The 20606-nt window shown below is 35.9% G+C and overlaps 1 long non-coding RNA gene across 1 annotated transcript; it reads right to left on the bottom strand.

Annotated features, from left to right (window-relative positions):
- Positions 1-2458: 2458 nt before the first annotated feature.
- Positions 2459-5500, bottom strand: LOC137403694 (uncharacterized). Its single transcript, XR_010979610.1, has 3 exons — positions 3751-5500; positions 3434-3508; positions 2459-2998 (listed from the first exon to the last, which is right to left on the bottom strand). It is a non-coding gene; the product is annotated as an uncharacterized lncRNA (long non-coding RNA).
- Positions 5501-20606: the final 15106 nt, after the last annotated feature.

Raw genomic sequence — 20606 nt, 5'->3', positions numbered from 1 at the left:
CGTTCTACAAAAGTGACTTGACAGAATTACCGTAGACCGGTAGAATTGGTAGTCGGTACCCAAATGTTTACACAACATTTGGAGAAAGTGAGTAGAACAAATTTTCAATTTTCGTTATTTGAGGCCTTTTAAACATTCATAATAATGCATCTGTAGCAGGATTTAAAATTTTATTCTAGCCAACACGAGCAAATACAAAATAAGATATATGCCAATAGAGCCGTGTAAGACTAGACTTTTATCGCAAATAGCCGATGTGAATACGAGAGATAGAGACAGGTTGCCAAACGCGTGACATCATTTTTGGTGAGGCTGGGCACGTTTTTGTGGCCTGAGCGTTTTTACGGCGATCAGATTTTTTCGGTTTTAATCTTCAAATATCTTGGCAATGCGATCGCGTAACACAACAAACAACATATCAACTGATAGAGAAAAAAAATGCTTTCTTTTAAGATCAACTTAAATTTTGACGCAACTACATCTTTAAATACTTCATATTGCCTTTTTATGTCTGTCTCTTATTCATATTTTTGTGTGAAACTGCTAGTAGCCCAACTCCACTAACTTACGTGAAGGCTACACAGAGTAATCTTGCTGTGTGCTTGCTAATCAAAGCTGCCAAATGCAAGACATATAAGCAATTGTCAGTCTTAAGCAAGTAAGTCAGCAGTATAGAAATATGGGTTCACCAGTATTCTGATGTGCCATGCTACAGACAGACAATTTAACTGAACAAAAATGTGTGGAAAAATGAAAAGTATTAAAAGATTATAAAATTTACTTCAATAAAAAAATTTGACTGAAATAAAAAAAATCCTGAATTGTTTGCTAGACAGTTGAAAGACGTTCAACTAAGCAAGCTTAAGCTTTATTAGCAAAACTTTTTTCTAAGTAATGCTCTCAGGCTATCTTATGTTAAAGGTACTAATCTACCACAAGAAGGTAGCAAATCTTATAAAAGAAGTTATTGTATGATTTATACAGCTGAACCACAGAGACAGCTCTAGAATACATTTTCTCTAGCGCTAACATTTAATCATGGAAATTGTCTCTCAAATGGAGGCTGTAGCCGTGTACACAGACAACTCCTGCTTTAGACCAACACAATTGTAGCAGGAAAAAAGATAATTTTTAAACTGAGTGAAACAGCCTATTCTGCGCAAGAGGCTTTGAAATATGACCTTGCTAAGGCATCTGTTGCTAGCCGTACTAAATACTTTAAAATAAGAGGGTTAAACAGGGTGAAACATGCATCTTGCAGAGTTATTTCGTTATAATAGGGTCAGGCCACAGGAAATACAGTATTTTCCTGCATAAAAGCTTATATCACATATTAGCCGATGGTTTTTCCGTTTTAACATTGACTTATATGCTGGAATATACATTATTTTCTGAGTCGTTGTGGTACTGAATAGAAAGAGTGATGCCCCAGAGAGAATTGGAAGAGGACCCAGCTATTTTTTACCAGCCAAACAAACATTAATTGCAGAGAAACTGATGACCTTGATTGAGACCTCGGACATCAGTAACCTCATATAAGACTCTGATACCAGTGTTTCAGTCATACTGCTAGCTGGTTTCCTGATATAGCAAACAATAGCATGCTCGACTGCTTGGACCTAAGCCTAACCTCAAGTAGACAAGCCTTAGGCTCGACAAGGAATAGAGAGCTACTATTACTATAGCTAATAGAATCAACTACGAATAGAATTAAGTTGCCCTATGCATAGCAGCCACCAAAACCTCTGCACCTTAGGTATTTCACATCTCTATTTACCATAGAATTGGCTCTCAAAAATGAGTGAATAGAAATGGGTTCATTGTTTGTCTTCCAGTTTCCTACTAAGTAGAATTGCCCCGATGTTGGTATCATTCTGATGTGGATGCTTTTTACCGATCGGCCAATCTGTTCTAAAAAAAAATCTGAAACTTGAGATACTTTTTACAGATCAACAGTAGTATGTAGAGAGCAGATCTACACAAAAAAGTGACGGATCCAGCGGGGAGGGGGGGGGGATAGAAAAAGGGGGTTGCGAATTAAATTGGCTAGGGGTGTAGATTGAATTGCGTGGAGTTGAATGAGATGTTAGAGTTTGGGGGGAAATTGTGGTGTAGAGTAGGGGGTTGAATTCGAGGGGGTATGGATCCGCTCCTGGCGTAATCGGCGGATTATCTGTGGATGAGTCATCCAATTAGTGGGGGATGAGTCATCCGATTAACTGTGGATTATCGCGGGATTAGTCGGGGGAATCGTTGCGGATTAGTCGGCCGAATCGTTGCGGATTATCGGTGGATTAGTGGGGGTGAATATCTGGGACATCGAGGGCTGGTTGGTTTTCCGGAGTGGATCTCGCGGATTATCGAGGAGAGCGAGAGATTACCGGATGAGTGAGGGGGTTAACATCTGAGACACCGAGGGGTTGATTTTCCGGAGAATGTTATATATTTGGTTGAATGAGAGATAAGTTTTTATTATAAAATATAAACTATAAATGTTACAAAAAATTCAAAATCATTCCGTCATTCGTTTTAAAAAGGAAAGTTTTGGAATACATCTTTCATCAATTTCTGTGTCACATCGAAGAACTAAAATAAGAGTTGATTTTCCCAAAGAATTGAGAAACTGAACAGGAAGTAACAAATCTAATCCTTCATTATTTCCAATATTACCATATATGAAGGTATCTTTAGGTGTAGTAAAATTTGAAATAGGCTGAAGATTACAGATAAAGTCAATATCTTGAAAATTCGATCCTGGAGGACATTGCAACATTGAAAGAGTAGAGTTATATCCACATAATTCTCCTCTGAAGAATAATTTGAAATCAATTAGAATATCGATTGTGGAATTTTGAACTGAATATTCACATTCAGAATATGTTAGAACTTGCTCCGATGAAGCTGACACTATAGGATTAAGGTATAGGTTTTCTCCGCGAGAGCGTTGGCATTCGTACGTCTTCTCTTTCTTTGCCGTTCCCGAATGAGAATGACGTGTCTGCAATGGAATTATACGTTATTTTTAGAACTCAAATATATATTGAGTGGTAGTATGATATAGGAGATGAGCTACGGAAGGGATGGTATATAAAGTCAGTTGGAGCTCGATAATCTCGATAGGGTTTACAGACGGATTAGATAATTCGGTTAAAGTAAGAACCTCTTATTATTCACTTCGATTGTAAACTTCATAAATTCTGAAATTATCCACCACTGTTATGGATCCACCACTTTTTAAAAGAAAATATTATGTTATTGAAGCTTCCGAGGACTCAACTTCACGTACTATGAAATTCAACAATATTTCTGAAAGATTATCCCAATAGGACATACAGACAGACTATGACAAAATAGGACTTATAGTAAAACTAAAACATTCAGACAAATTAGTTCATTCAGTTGAACTAAGGAAATAAATACATGTAATACTTACTGAAGAAGCAAATTCTTCCATCCTTTTCTGAGTATGTTTAGGGATATATCCATTTTGCTGGTGAGGTATGGGAATCTACAATAGCATTGATTACAGTCAGACTACAATATACATTCAAACCAACTCATTCAATTAACTCCGAAGAACCAAATTCATCTGTTTTAATCTGAGTAGGGATATAACATACACTTTGCTAAGATATTGGAGTTTGCAATTGCAATGAATACAATCAGCCTAGAACACATAGTTACTACTCAGAAGAGAAGATTCATTGTAACATTCCTACATAACATCTAGATTGAATTTGTAGTACTTACTGTAAACCGTAATCTTTCGTTGAGATCTTGATAGAACTTTTCACGTAAGAGAAATCGACAAGCTTTTCGCTTCCGGTCGCTTATTTCCATTCCATGAGAGCAGTAACCCCATCGCTTCACACATTTATCTGCACATTGTAATCGTTCTTGAAATATCCTTTTTCTGTTGTCTCTGGTACTCATTGTGAAGTTAAGAACTGAATTGAAAAGGCATATTCGCTCGAAGGTTTTATAACAAGTAGAAGTGTTGTCGTGGTTCATTAATTTTGTGACCTAATGATATATATATAAACAGATTTCGCGAAATTGATCTTCGCGAAATTCACTTTCGCGAAATTCAATTTAGCGAAAGTTGACTATATAATATATATAATGTGTAATTTTGCGAAATTCACTTTCACGAAATTCAATTTCACGAAATTCAATTTCGCGAAAGTTGACTATATAATGTGTAATTTCGCGAAATTCACTTTCGCGAAATTCAATTTCGCGAAAGTTGACAATATAATATATATAATGTGTAATTTCGCGAAATTGAATTTCGCGGTTGGAGCTCAATAATCTCGATAGGGTTTACAGACGGATTAGATAATTCGGTTAAAGTAAGAACCTCTTATTATTCACTTCGATTGTAAACTTCATAAATTCTGAAATTATCCACCACTGTTATGGATCCACCACTTTTTAAAAGAAAATATATAAATTCACGATACGTTACTAGTCAGTGCTGATTGTTATTGGAGCTTCCGAGGACTCAACTTCACGTACTATGAAATTCGACAATATTTCTGAAAGAATATCCCAATTGAATATAAAACAAAGACGATGTAGAAGACCAACCAAGTCTAGATCAAATAAACCTATGTTATTACGAAGTTCAGTCAGGAAAAGTTCGGTAGTAAAGCGGTTATTTGAATCCGAGGATAGTTATACGGAAGGTGTGAAGAAAACATCGTCACCTACTTCAACAGTTTTTAAAACCGAGAACGTGCAAGAACCATGGAAATGGGTTGATCTAAAAGAGTTGGATATTCCAGCCTCTTTAGAAGTAATACAAGCAAATAAGACTGACGAAAATAACAATAATGAGATCGCTTTGCAATTCGTTATCGAGTGCAAGGGGGAGCGTGTGACATTATGTTCAATCATCAATCCTCAAATGTATAACATTTCCTCATCGTTTCAATGGAGCGTACCAGCTCTCATGATCTTGGATCGAAATGAGATTTATAAGGAGTCTAGGTCTTCTTCAGAATTGAAACTATTTAAGATTGATGGAGCCTGCAATCTGAAGGAATTTAGAGAGAAAATAAGCAAGGATTACAATCTCTGTATATCAAGACATTGATTACTTGAGGAAACTGTTCGGTGATATAATTTTGGTGAAGGAATTGTTAATATGATTGAATTTTATAGTGATTATATGTTGTTATATCGTACAGGATTGAATTTACTATTAACGGATGATTTACCGAATATAAGTTTTGTATAACTTACAATATTTTGCAATTTCGCATGAGATGAATCTAAGAAAGATTCGGTTGATTGTACAATTCTCAATGTTTTAAAATGTTGATTGGAATAAATTTACAAAAGATTCAGTTACTCTCACTACGAAGTCTATATACAACACAATTTTGATTTTCGAAGTGAATGTCTAACGTCCAATAATTCTAGTAGTTGTAGATTTTCCGTATTCTTAGTTCGAAAAATTCACTTTCGTAAGGAACGAATTACGATAACATGTGGATTTCAGTTATAGTTGCCAACTCATTCGATGAAGTACTAAACATTATTATACAAGTGTTATCGATAAATTAAGTTTCGATAACTCCACTTCGGGGAAAAATTTTCAAGTCGAGCATATATCCGGTGTTAGGGTAGACAAACTACGTCATATCTCGGTTTCATCTGTATAGAACATGCTCGAACAATTTATCCCTGCGTAATTCCTGTTACTACACATGCGCAACTGCATAGGTTGCCGGTAAGATTGTTGAACAGGAGAAGATTTTGAGAATAGAGACCGAGTGAATCAAAAATTAGGTTCAATCGTGCAGAATATTTTACGTAGGTTGTATTCAGATATTCGTATTGGTGAAAATTAATTGAAACTTCTTTATACATGTATCCATGTTTTATTCGGGAAATAGAGATTTAGTCGAAAATCTATTGGTCGAAACCGTTGTTGCCGACAGGCTATTTGTCGAATTCGTAGACTTTTAGTCGAAATTTAAGACTATTTGCCGAATTCATAGACTATTTGTCGAAATCTAAGACTATCGGTCGAAATAATCAAACACTTTCGCGAAAAATGTTATTTTTTTAAGAGAGCACAACTCTAAGTACAAACAAACCGATTGCAGTTATAGTACTGCCATATCTTCTGATTTTTGTAGTTGCTAGTTAATACGATTATTAGGGTTGTGGCTCATTAAAATAATGTTGAGTCAATGTGTACTAGCAACAATCTTATTGCATCTACAGCTGCACAATTTGCAGTAGGCGATTCTCCATTGCATCAATAATACTTACTGAACATAAGGAAATAGCAGCAGCTGTACTCCATGTATGCTGTGATAGTAAAAGTACTCAATGCATATACACTGCATGGTTGTGAAATGCTCACTACTGCATTGCTTCAATGTTATTGCAACTTATTTTACATCTTGTCATCTATAAGGACTTATCAATCTACTGTAATAGTTTTTGTAATGGACACAACCTTAATTATTATATATGTGTGATTTGACTTCACAGTACAAGATTATACTACCAGAACATAAATATATATACAAATATATTTTAGTATGTATACATTGTAAATTAAAACATCTTATACATTGTATGGGATGTTATGTCATGTCGCCTGCTATGTCGTGCCGCACCCACATGTCATGTGGGTGCGGCATCGAGGCTGTAAGGTAGCCATGACTGTAGCCTTGAGCAGAAAATCTTTGAGACGTAATATGCTGATTTACCATGAACATAAACACTGTAAAAATAATGTATTTCAATGGTAGCTCACAAAATTTGAGATAAATTCAGTTAAAGTTACAGCCAAACAATAGAATGTTATGTTTCATTTAAGACTGCCGTACTGAAAATCACTAAAACTGAGTAACTCAATAGTGTGTATCATTTTTATTCAGAATTTGCAAGCAGATTAAATATGCAATTAAAACTTTGTATATTTCAACTCTATTGCTTTCATCTAACGAAAACCCTAACACATATTTATAGTTCGTGAAAAAGATAAATATAGAGAAAGTGTTTAGAGTTGTTGAGCATTGGTTTCAAAAGCTCAACAAACTCAAACAAGGAAAAGTGTAAACCCTGGAATGACTTTCCAGAGGTTTGAGCCAAAATCTATTAATAGGCTGGCTCTTTTCTTTGTGTTAAAGATAAAGTTTATTAATAAAATTATTAAGCGTACCTCTTTCATAATTATTAATACATGTTTTGATAGCGCAGCATACAATATGATAATATTATTTGTTTATAGCGGGTCAAATTCCTCATCATCAATTATACATCTTGATCCAGGACCTAATGACTTTAACAACAGTGACATTGATGATACGTAAGTCAATATAAATATAATTATTATTAGCACAAACCATACAATAAATATGACAGAAAAATCTATCGCTTCTTTAATAAATCATCAATACGACAATGAGTGGTTCTCATATACTAACTACACAATAATATATGTGGGATTCACTTATTAATTATATATAAAAGAAAAGTGTCTTAAGGCACAAAATTTCTATATCGATTCAAACTATGGAATTATTGTCCAGCATCGATTGAGATGAACATCTACGGGTCATGCTATCAGGTGGTACCAAAAACATCCGAGAAATCAACGAAGAGCAGAACTGAAACAGAAATAAAAACACCATGTACCATTCCCATGTGTTTTATGTTCATGGCGGTAATGCAATGCAGTTATTTCGCCTCACATGTTTGCGATTCTGGTGTTGGTTTATAGAAAGATAACCATAACTAACATTTACTTTTCTAGTGTGGTGAACTATGAGATTTATCCAGCTGGGAGAAAGCAGCAAGGAGATTGTGTCATTAAATGGGTACAGCTACGTCATCAATAAAATTTACAAAAAATGGATGGTAGAAAGACAGTCTATTGGATTTATAGCAAACTAAAAGAATGCAGAGCCAAAGTTACCCAGAGTGACAGTTTTGAATCTGCATACAATGCATCTGGCTTACACACGTGTTTATCGCAAGAATACCTACAAGAGCAAACTGCTTTAATAACTCAGGTAAGAGAAGTAATGTTAGAAGCACTCAATCTCATTAATAATCCTGAAAACTTATTTAATGTAATGTTTGGCTGAACCTTTTCATACTGAATATTAGCCTATAAAAAAGCTGTACATGACTCTGACTGATATTATAGATTAAAGATGAAACAAAACTGAAACCTTTCTCAAGTGCTACCTCGATAGTAGACAACAACTTGAAAGAATTTATGACAAAATGTGCAACCAGCAGCAGTCTTTCAAGACAAAATTTAATTAGGATGGCCAATAAAATAAGAGAGAAAAACAGACCAAAACATCCGAAGTCAAAAGATTTCGAGGTGAGTCAACCTAGAAGTTTATCATACATAATTTAAATATTGAATTAAGATAACCGGCCTTAATTAAAAAAAATTGATTATAATCTTATTGAGTGTACTGCTGCTTGGAAAACCTAACTTCACTTGTGCTTTAACTTTGCAATAGAGATTGGTAATCTAAACATCTTATATGGTAATTCAATTGTGACGCAAATATCAAAACAGTATCTAAAATATTTTTAGCTTATACTTGATACCATACTAAAAAACTTCTTGCGGGTGGACATTTAAATTGATGGCGAAAGGCACTTAATATTTTCCACTGACACTCAGCTAGATCAACTAAAGAAATCTAGAACTCTGTATTTGGATGGAACCTTCAAGTGCGTGAAAAGGCCTTTTGAGCAGTTGCTAATGATATACGCCTTCATAAGACAGGGATGCTTCAGCAAACAAGTGCCACTTTTATACGTATTAATGTCAAAAAGAAGAAAATTGGATTATGTTCAGGTGCAAATCTTTATAGAATATTTGTATTACAAGAGTCGATTTTCACCCAACACTTCCTCTTTAAATGCTATCTCATTGTGTTATCAGCGCCATCATTTCTTTTCAGGTATATAAAGACATTAAATAACGGCTAGCACCTGGTTTGAATGCAAAATATGCAATGGCTGACTATGAATTGGATAAGTAAGTATTTGTTAACACTGATATCTGGAATGAACATTTAATTACACGGGCGTTCACATTGAAATGTTTCATGATGTAAAATAGGTTTGCTATGTCCATTCCAAATTAAATTTGTCACAAAAATTAAGCGGTTATATGTCCACTTCAAAATATTATGGACACATTTTCAAACATTAAAGAAAATTTTTAATTTTGTAAAACATTAAGCTGTCTCAGTATCACCATGTTGTGTAACAGGACGCATCTGTGATTAGTACAACGATTTGGGTTTAGTCAATGATAACAATGGTGATTTTCAATACAATGCCAATGAATATAAATAGAATATTTTTCTCCATTTTAGCACTGTGGAAAGCAGTCCATGAAGTGTTTGGGAAAGAACTAGAAATGAGAGGTTGTCATTTTCACTTTTGCCAATCGATCTACCGGAATATGAAAAACTATGGACTATCAAAGGGCTATCGCAATAAGAATGGTAAAGTGAGAGAACTGGTCACTATGTTGTATGCCTTAGCGCTGGTACCAGCCAACATTGTAAAAGAGGTGTTTAATTATATATGTATTAGAGCAGAAAGAGACATAGAGGAACAGGACTATAGAATGTTTAGCTTACTGGACTACTTTGAAAGATTTTGGTTAAGTGCCAATAATCAAGGGTAGAGCCCAAAAGACTAGTGTGTTTTTGGTTTAAAAATTAGAACCAACAACGACTTAGAAGGATGGCACAGAAAACTAAATGGGCTGCTACCGCATTCACACCCTAATATGTATTTACTTTTGTCCATCCTATATAGTGAGGCAGAAAATATAAACTATGTCATACAAATGTTAGAAAATGAGCAGCAACTAAGAAAACAGACACACAGCACAAAATATAGAAATAAAGAATTAGAAAATTTATGGAACAGATTCAAAAACAAAGCAATTTCACTTTCAAAGTTTATCAAAGCAGCCAAAAATCTCACACCAACATTTGATGGCTTTTGATTGCGCTACTTTTACTACCTATATTTTCTTTTATTTTCCAACATAGAATTTGATGCTGTATTATGGCATTATATCAATAATTGTTATTTTTAGCTATTTGTCATTGCTGTTCTTAATAATATTATGAATTATGCCATATATTAATTTTAACAGGTCATTCACTACTGAATAAACTGTTTAATAAATCAATTTTATTGATTTATATTTATTTTTGAATGCTGCTACTACAATTTTAATCTAAAACTTTGAGAGTTGAATCTTCATAATTATATAAACAAATATTCCAAATAGCTCTCACGAAAGATCCCAAAGCACTACTCTGTAAAATTGCAACATTAACTTTTTGTAATCATAGTTACAATGAATCAATGCGCTTCTATGAATATTAATTATGCAGTTACAAGCATACTTGTACAATATGCATATAGGCATATCTTATACACATGTATGTATGCAATTGATTAGGGTGGTTGCACAGCTATACTGATGAATAAATCCACAAGCTTAGAAAGTATACAGGATTATAACACAGTTGCACATAAAAAAACTTGTATTATACCACTACCATTGTGCTATAATTCTGAACAAAAATGTATAGCCATTACTCTAAAATTAGGATACACTTTCAAAATACTTCACTGTGAAACAAATGAAGTAGGCTGTTTCACAGCCTACTTCACTGTAGGCTGTGAAACAAATGAACTTCCGTGTCGATAAAGTAGTGATAGCTTTTAACAAGCTCTCACAAATTTTATCATGTAGTAAAGAAGCATGCAATACGTTGTACATGTATAAATTATTACACCCGCATGTCCAGAACTCCATAAAAAATCAGTTGAATGTATATCACAAGTGTGTATGCGAAGTATTTTCTGATACAGCAGTTATAGCATAGCATATGTTTAGCTGATGGAGCTAGTACACAAATCTTAAAACTAAACTAACACTAAGTTGAAGATAAACTTAACTAACAGGTGAAAACTTACTAATAATATTAGAATTATTGTTGTTTTTGTCCAATAGTATTATTTTCGACTAAACCACCTGAGTTTTCGACCAATAGCCTAAGTTTTCGACCAAAACTACACTTTTCGACGAAAGGCTTCAATTTCGACAAATGGCCTATCGGCAAATGCGAATTTCGACTAATAGAATTTCGGCGAAATCACCATAAACCTTTTATTCCATCGATGTAGAATGTAACTGTGTTTATGTTAAAATACAATGAGACAAATGAAGCTGTGTAGGGATGCTAATGTCATTATATTTCCATATAAGTATACATGTTACAAAAAATATCGTGAGGATTGTATATCACAAGATTGTCGTCTGTTGATAAAGTCATGATGGATATATCACAGTAACGGATAAATTGAAGTTCCATTCGTACAGCATTCTTTTACTAAAAACTCATTCAGGCTTTCACTCATCCATTCTTTTGGAATAATATCAATCAGTTATGTTGTCGCCAATCAATATAGATAAAGTATCAATCTGACGTTCAGTCGTTCTTTTGTCTTGAATAATTCGATTTCTTATAATTTTTAATTCATTTGTCATAGTTTCTGGGATTTTTGAAGATAAAGATAATACTTCTTCGGTATAACTAGAAGAAGATGACTTTCGAGGAGTTCTTTTTTCTACAATTTAAAAAACCAACAATGAAAACAGTTTTTTGTATTTCCATAGAGTGGATGAATAGCGTGAGATAGTAACTAAAAAGAGGATCAAAGTTGTATAGGATGAATATCAATATAATGTTATAACTTTGACTTACTTAGCAAAGCTTTTCCTTTCTTTTGTCTGGATGGTGTAGACATCTCATCATCCCCTTTTTCTACAATTCGAATATTAGCGACGAGACTGCCAGTTTTACATTTTCCTGTACAATCTATACATCATCCAAAACTACTTGATTAGATGGTATAAAATGGGAGATATTGGTTCCTAAAATCGTATTAATATAAGTTTGACTTACAAATTAAAAATTAGTGGTGAGACTTCTAGTTTTACATTTCCTTGTACAATATATTTCCTTTCCAAGATCAGTTGACTAGATGGAGTTATTGATGACTACATAAAGTAACCCATTTAAACTTACCTATGATTTTGTTCTCTGTTTCAGGTTCGAAGAACTTTTCTGGAGAATTAACTCTCTCCAGCTCCACGAATGAATCGAATATAGATCTTGGATGCGATGTCGCTTTGGAATTGGACGGAGTGGATAAGTCTTGGAGTTCTCGAAAGTCATTAGCACTCTCGTCCCTTCCATGTACAGCGCTTAGCATGTTCTCAGTGGAAATCTCTCTAAATCAAAATTATGTAATTTTTGAGAATATAATTAATAGAACAATGTAAAATATGAATATATGATATCGATATGTGAATTTATAAAGTGTACTTACAGCAAAGATCGTTGTTGTTTATCCATTTTCTTTCTTTTGGAAATGTGATCTCAAAATCAAGATTACGGCGATAGTAGAATTATGAATATCACGAACTGAAGAATACCTTTTATAGTGAACCCAAAAAGATTAGTGGCTTATCTGAGTCATAATCCTACATGCGATGAATTCTTAATTTGTTTCCTCTGCATTTTTACTTCGGATTCAGGAATTGTTCATCTCCACATAGAACTCCTATATCTGAGTCAGCTCTTCTAATTATGTTACTCATAACCTGTGGTCAATTCTTTCAAATCCTCTATTACTCATGAAAAATTCAATATTAGAAAAGCTAGGTAACTCAATTTTTGTAATTATTACAGCCATATTATGGTAAGAAGTTGGTTCTTTAATTTTCCTATGAGGTCTTGGAGAAACAATAACATTTGTCATTTCCTTTCCTTGTGATCATCTGAATCATTTTTTAAGATTACACTTGTTGACTCATTGAAGCTGGAATATTTACTAACTCTTCGGAGCGATATCTATCAATATAGTCTTGAATCGGAATCGATTGTTGTAGAACTGGAAACTAAAAAAGTTTATTTTATTGTTACTTCGGAATTGGTCAGACATCACATGTTTTTTTTTCAAAAATATTGATTTGACTTCAACAATGTTGTAGTAGTTAATTCTTTACACATAGGAATATTGAGTTCTTTGGAACACCATTACATCACTGTTTATTCTCATTCTCGGTATTATTCAATCATTCGGTTTCATTTAACATTATTCTGAGACATCCGTATGAAACAATAAAGTTGCATGAAGAATTGTACTTGCACTCGCTCCAAGCAGAATATCTGAGTCGATTCCATGCAGAGCACAAGACACTGAACTACTTGGGAGACTAAATGAGTCAGAGCTGATAACAAATCCAATTGATAAAATTCTGAAATAAGTATATCTTGAAGTGGTGTTCGAGATTTTGCAAATGCTCTATTCGGTTATAAGTCGAAGTTACAGATTATGATTCACCATTCATAAAATGAAGGTAGGTTTGCGCAATAAGATAGACAGACTATAGGCGACATCACGTGACTTGAGGTAGGACGAGAGTTCAGTTCATAGAGTTGTCTCCCCCTAGAGTGAAAACTGTGCCATCAACAACACGAGCGTTTCCGGTGCCAACAAGGAGCGTTTAGGCCACGCCCCTTTTTTGTGCTAGTCACTCGCAGTGATTGACAGAACGATAACATCAGCCATGAGAATGATCATGAATTTCCACAGTTAAGATAGTAATGGCCAGTAATTATTGCTCTTATTAAAGAAATGATGATTATAGTTTATTACTCTAATATATGCTTATTATTTAAAGCAATTCAATAGCTATATGCATTGCAAAGGCACTGAATAGATAGTGTTAAGTAAGTGAGTTAATGCAATCAGTTACTCCAATGATATACAGCCCCCACACATGGGGGGCTGTATATCATTGGTTACTCATAGGTAAGATAGATAATCATACTGGGGTTGTATTACATTGGTGTGATGGGAAGCTAATTGACTGCCATCAACTGAAAGTATTGACACTGTATGGTGATAGAGTGATTCATTGACACCACAGTTCACAAACAGCCCTTGCATGTAATATTAGATTTCAATACATATCAATCAAATACATAGACTAGCTTAAAGCAAAGATGTCCACTAGTTAGTGGACATCTTTGCTTGATGTAAGCAATCAAAAAGTTTGAAAGTTAGAGTGGCAAATGTTGCTATATGTTAGATAAAAATAAATTATACCTAATTATACTAAATTGTAATTATTTAAAAATAAAAAATACTTTTTTATTACTTTATTTATTAAATAATTTTTTATTGTAATCATAGCTAAACAGATTATATTTAGCCATCACTTGCTAATTATTTCACATTTACATTTAAACACATTTGCAGTTTCATTTTTCTTCCTAATTCATGTCAACAAAAACTTCTTTCATGATATGAAATTTAAAAGTTGTAGTTGTTTGAAAAAGCTTGAAAACATTTACAGTTGTTCTTATTTCCTCTCTTCTCTTCATTTATTTCAATTACACAAAACACTTCTCATAATATGTAGTTTGAAAGTTAAAGTGGCAAATGTTGTTATATGTTAAATAAAAATAAATTATAACGTACTTAATTATACTAAATTATAATTATAAAAAAATAAAATAGACTCTTTTATTACCTTATTTATTAAATAATTTTTCATTGTAATCATAGCTAAACAGATTATATTTAGCCATTACTTGTTATATAAACGTGTGTACTCACATGCGGTTGATGCAAAGAAGCAAGCACTCCCAATCTCCTCACGCCTTTATACTCCTGCAACCTCTCGTACTTCCCGTAACCTCTCGTACTTCCCGTGACCTCTCGTAACTACCTGTAACTACCATGACCTCGGGCATTAGCGTAGCCCGCGGCCCACCAGCTCGATTATACAACATGCCCTTTTTCTTTTCTTTTTTGTATGGGCCACTAACCTTCCAGAAATACATTGGGACTCATTCATCAACTCACCTTGCTGGTGAAGTTTACCTTACGCTTTAACCCAGGTCTTCCTCCATCGACACCTCCTGCGTACCATCACTCCCGAGCAACCCGGGGCTGCTGTCGTACCCGGCCGCACTACTCTCCTCACTCTCCTGATCCTCCACTCTTACTGTTGTATAAATCAGTGTACTCTTCTCGCTACTGCCAGCTCCATTGCCAGTCTGCACTGGCTTTTCCATCACTCTGACCTCCGCCGCTACCAATACTTTTACCGTGACCACTGTCACTACCAACACTCCTTCCACCAACATCTCCAACACTACTTCCACCAACCCTGACAAGCCCGGGGTCTTTTGGTTGGGTCAGTAATGACTCCTCAACCTCATCTCCGTCTCTTCCATCTTTACCTCGCTCTCCCCAATAAGAGGCAGGCTCGACAGGCTTCCTGTGGGAGGTCTCCACCTGGGCCGTAACCGGCTGCACAGGGGATGGCACCACAGAGCTGGGAGTTGGCATAGGCCCAGACCTATCTAGCTCGACCTCACCTGCAACCAGTGCAGGTCTGCTACTAGCAACTCTCCTCTGAACCTCGGCTAACTCCTGCACCACTACCCTGATTGCCTTGACATTTTCCAACTCCATGACTGCTGCCTCCCGTTTGGCTTTCAGCTTAGCTAATTTCTCTTTCGACTTCCTCCGCACCTCCCTTTCCTCTCTTTCAATCTCCGCTACCTTTTTCTCATGACCTTCTCTGTCTAACCTTCCATTGCTGGATATCTCGGCTAAAAAAGAGCAAACCTTTTCCATTACAGACACTGGTTTAGCTACTTTCTCAGCACCTTCCCTTACCTCATCGTGACTCTGTTCTCTATCACACCCCATAGACACCCGCACATCCCTGGCGCCCCGGGCTGTCCCCTGTTGGCTACCAATTTCCACATATCCGCCACTCTTCACTTCCTTGGTTTTGCAAGTCCACCAATCTTGACCCGTGTGACCTCTCTTAACTTCGCTCTCTCTGTCAGACTTATTTGTCAGGTTTTGCAACTCGACATCATCTGAAACATAACTTGACCCAGCAATAATGGTTCTTGACGAAAACGGCGTAACTGGCTTAATACTTCTACACTCCTTAACAGCCTCAAACTTACTTTCGCATACCGCGTTTACAACAGCAAATAATTTAAGCTGCCTTAACTCAGTTATGCCCAAGACGTTTGTTCTCAATCCTTTCACCACGTATACCTCTGTCTCTATAAATCTATATTTACTTTCCAACTGAACACCTGCTTTACCGACTACTCTTAGCTTACGACCATCTATTCCCGCCAAAACAGTAGATGGCTCCTCTAGCCGTAGGTTCAGCCTTTCGGCCGTCCCCTTGGTTACAGTCGACACCTCTGCCCCAGTATCAAACGTAAATTCAACGTTCTTCCCATTGACCTTCAAAACCTCTACAATTCTCCTTCCTAGTCAACTGTCATCCTCATACTTATACTTATCTCTAGAACCAGAGAACCTAACACTTCTGCCCTTACTACTATCTTGGTACCTCTCCTTATACTTCTCCCCCTCAAACCTATCCATACTGTTGTCCCTGTACCTGCCAAATTTGCCTCTAATTTCGCGGGGGCTTTCTCGGCCCCTGTACCTCTCCCCACTACTGTCCCTGCTACCATACCGCTCATAGCTATTATCTCGACTACCTCCTGACCTCCTACTACTACCTCGCCCGTCATAACCTACTTCTCTCCTATCCCTACAATAACGGGATACATGTCCTCGCTGTCCACAACAAAAACATTTAATGGAGGGACAACTCCTCATGTCATGCCCACTACGTTTGCAATTGTAGCATACTCTACCTTCACTGCCTTCTCTACTGCCTGCTCTATATCTAGAGACATGCCTCTCCCTGCTATTATCTCTATACTTTCTACTGTCACTGTCCTTGTGATACTCCCTGCCTCTTGTCCCATATCTACTAGTACCTTGCTCTTCACTACCATAATACTCTCTACTACTCCTAGGGCTACCCCTAGGGGAAGATCTACCTGCTGAATCATAACTTCTATTTCTATCATTACTCCTGTACTGCACTCGGCTATCAAACTCTGATACCTTTGCTACTTCTCTCTTAACCTCACTTTTCAACTCGGTACTTCTACCCTCATTTCTCAAAAATCTATCAGAGCTGTTGGCCATTTCACGAGCCCTCAATGCCTCCTGCAATAACGCCCAAGTAAGATTGGCATTCTTCATTAACTCTCTGCTTACTTCTCTATCTCTCAACCCGTTAACCGCCACAATAAGGGCAAACCTTACCCTATCATTATTGTTAGTCACCTCTGCATATCTGCTCAAACTCTCTACCCGTTGTAAAAACTCTCTATCACTTTCCCCAAGTGTCTGCCTAGCCGTAAGGAACTTATGCCCCTTTACGAACATACTCTCCTGTCTACCATAATAACCCTGTAAAACCTCCACTGCTCCTTCATAAGTAGAATTTACGCCATCTACGTCAAACCCTGCACCCCTCAATACTTCTCTACCACTGTGCCCAATAGCTCCCAATAGTGGCACTAACCTACCTCTACCTCTCATAATAGGGTGTCTATTGCCACCTTCACCTTCGTAACCTCTTCTCTCAACAGCACTCTCGATACATAAATTCATCTCCTCTATGAATCTCTCCCACGACCCATCACCGTGCTCTCCAAACACCAGCTTCGGAAACCCACTCTCCATCTCTACCCGATACAATATCTCCCTCGCCACAAATACACTCCACCCCACTCGTATAATTAGTGTAACTCCCACCTCCGAATATGTAATAAATAATTACACCTCACCAACACCGCTACTTCACCGCTACTACACCTCACAACACTACCCTACCCCACGTTACCTCACCTGCACGCCCGTGAAAGGGTCTACTCAACCGTTTTAACTTACCCGCAACCAGAAAATTTATCGCTAATGATTACAAAACAAGAAAAAAAATCAGAGCTTCGTCAACTGCGCCATGTTATATAAACGTGTGTACTCACATGCGGTTGATGCAAAGAAGCAAGCACTCCCAATCTCCCCACGCCTTTATACTCCTGCAACCTCTCGTACTTCCCGTAACCTCTCGTACTTCCCGTGACCTCTCGTAACTACCTGTAACTACCATGACCTCGGGCATTAGCGTAGCCCGCGGCCCACCAGCTCGATTATACAACATTACTTGCTAATTATTTTACATTTAAACACATTTACAGTTTTTTTTTCCTAATTTATTTCAACAAAACACTTCTTTCATGATATGAAATTTAAAAGTTGTAGTTGTTTGAAAAAGCTTGAAAACCTTTACAGTTGTTTTCTTTTTCCTCTTAATTCATTTGGACTGCTTAGAAATATTTTCTCATGATATGAAATTTAAAAGTTAGAATGGTAAGTGTTATATAAAAATAAATTTTCTGTCCAGACTTTTTTATTACTCGGGCAACTCAGGTAGTACAGCTCATAGTTGATGGCAGTCGATTAGCTTCCCAACACACCAATGCAATACAACCTCAGTATGACTATCTATCTTATCTATGAGTAACTGATTGCATTAACTCACTTACTTAACACTATCTATTCAGTGCCTTTGCAAGTCAAATAGATATCAGGGATTACGTGTATGTCACAATTTCCATTTCCATAATTCATCTCCATATCAATTCCATAAAATTTCCATAATTTATTTCCATATTAATTTCATTTCCATAACATTTCCCTATTTCATTTCCATAGTATTGCCATTTTCATAACATTTCCATAATTCATTTTCATATTATTTCCTGTTCCATAAAATTTCCATAATTCATTTCCATATAATTCCATTTCCATAATTCATTTCCATATTATTTCCATAACATTTCCCTACTTCATTTCTATATTATTTCCATTTCCATATTACTTCCATTTCAATAACATTTCCATATTATTTCCATTTCAATAACATTTCCATATTTCTAAAATAAAATTTCCATATCCATTTCCCTAAAATTATGGAAATATTTATGTTTATGAAAACAATGATATACAGGGGGGCTGTATATCATTGGCTGTATATCATTGCTGTATGGGGCTGTGGGGGGTCGCATATCATTGATGGAAATGGATAGGAAAAAGTAAACATTTCCATAATATGGTTAGCGATCCTTGGTAGGTATTGAATTGCTTCAAATAATAAGCATATATCAGAGTAATAAACTATAATCATCATTTCTTTAATATGAGCATTAATTACTATCTTAACTGTGCAAATTAATGATCATTCTCATGGCTGATGTTATTGTTCTGTCAATCACTACGAGTGACTAGCACAAAAAATGGGCGTGGCCTAAACGCTCCTTGATGGCACCGGAAACGCTAGGGTAGTTATCACTCTAGGGGGAGATAACTCTATGGTTCAGTTATGGTTGTAAAGGCAAAGCCATTACGTAAACAGAAGTAGGTGCGTACGCTTGCTGATCCAATAATTAGCTGCATCCTATACATCAACAATGGTAGAGCACATGCTTTTGTTTACGTTTTGACTACAACAATACGGTGGACTGCTCGAGTCGTCATTAGTTAATAACAGTGAATGTACGTATCGCCTCTACCCTATCTATCTCATTGGGTTGATGTAATTTTCCTGTTCATCAAGAAGAGACGAATCTTAAAATGGAATCCAAAACTTGAAAAACTTCTCAGTTGCTATCTATATGATGTAACCAATGACAAAAGCTGAACGACAAACGAATTGAATATTTCGAATAATTACAAAAAAAAATTCACTCATTCAAATATTCCCCCAACTAATCCAAATAACACCAGAATCTACTCGCATCACATTCTAACTGATATCTTCAAAATATGGAAAAGACTGTGAAGTGATATATAACACACAATCTTTCGATAAAATCATGACAAAATACTTTTGGTAAAGAGAACGCTGTTATCATTCATCAATCTTTGAGAGAATAAATGATACATACTACATTTATTCAAAACAATACATATATTCATTTTCTTTATATTCTCTTCAAAACGAATACTTACCTATACCTACCTTAGTACAATTCCTCCATCTGTCCATTGGGCCTTCTTTTTTTGCTCATCCCTCTATTTACTGGGCAAGAGACTGTTATGGAATGGTTAAGCCAAACCAAACAGGAGAATTCCATAGGCAAGCCTAGGAAAACAGTCAGGTCGAATGCCAAGGCGCTTGTCCACACGACAGCCTGAACACAGCGACACTCAACGAACTTAATCGCGAGTAGCCGGCTAACAGAATTCTAGCTGAAGCATACAAGCCTTATGGTATCAACGCTCGATTGCTCCAAAATCTCAATCTGTATATAAGTAGGCATCAGGAGCAGGACTAAGTGATGAAAAGGAAAATTACACTGAGCAAGCTTCTTATACAGGGTATTGAAGAATAGTGGCGTATCCAACAGAATCAATGAAGCGAAAATAGTAAACAGATTTTCGTGAAATTGAATTTCGCGAAAGTGAATTTCGCGAAATTACACATTATATATATATTATATAGTCAACTTTCGCGAAATTGAATTTCGCGAAATTGAATTTCGCGAAAGTGAATTTCGCGAAATTGAATTTCGCGAAATTACACATTATATATATTA

This window comes from Watersipora subatra, chromosome 9 (genome assembly GCF_963576615.1).
Source record: "Watersipora subatra chromosome 9, tzWatSuba1.1, whole genome shotgun sequence".
In the NCBI taxonomy this organism is placed as follows: Eukaryota; Metazoa; Bryozoa; class Gymnolaemata; order Cheilostomatida; family Watersiporidae; genus Watersipora; species Watersipora subatra.
This window is presented reverse-complemented; position numbering and strand designations above follow the sequence as displayed.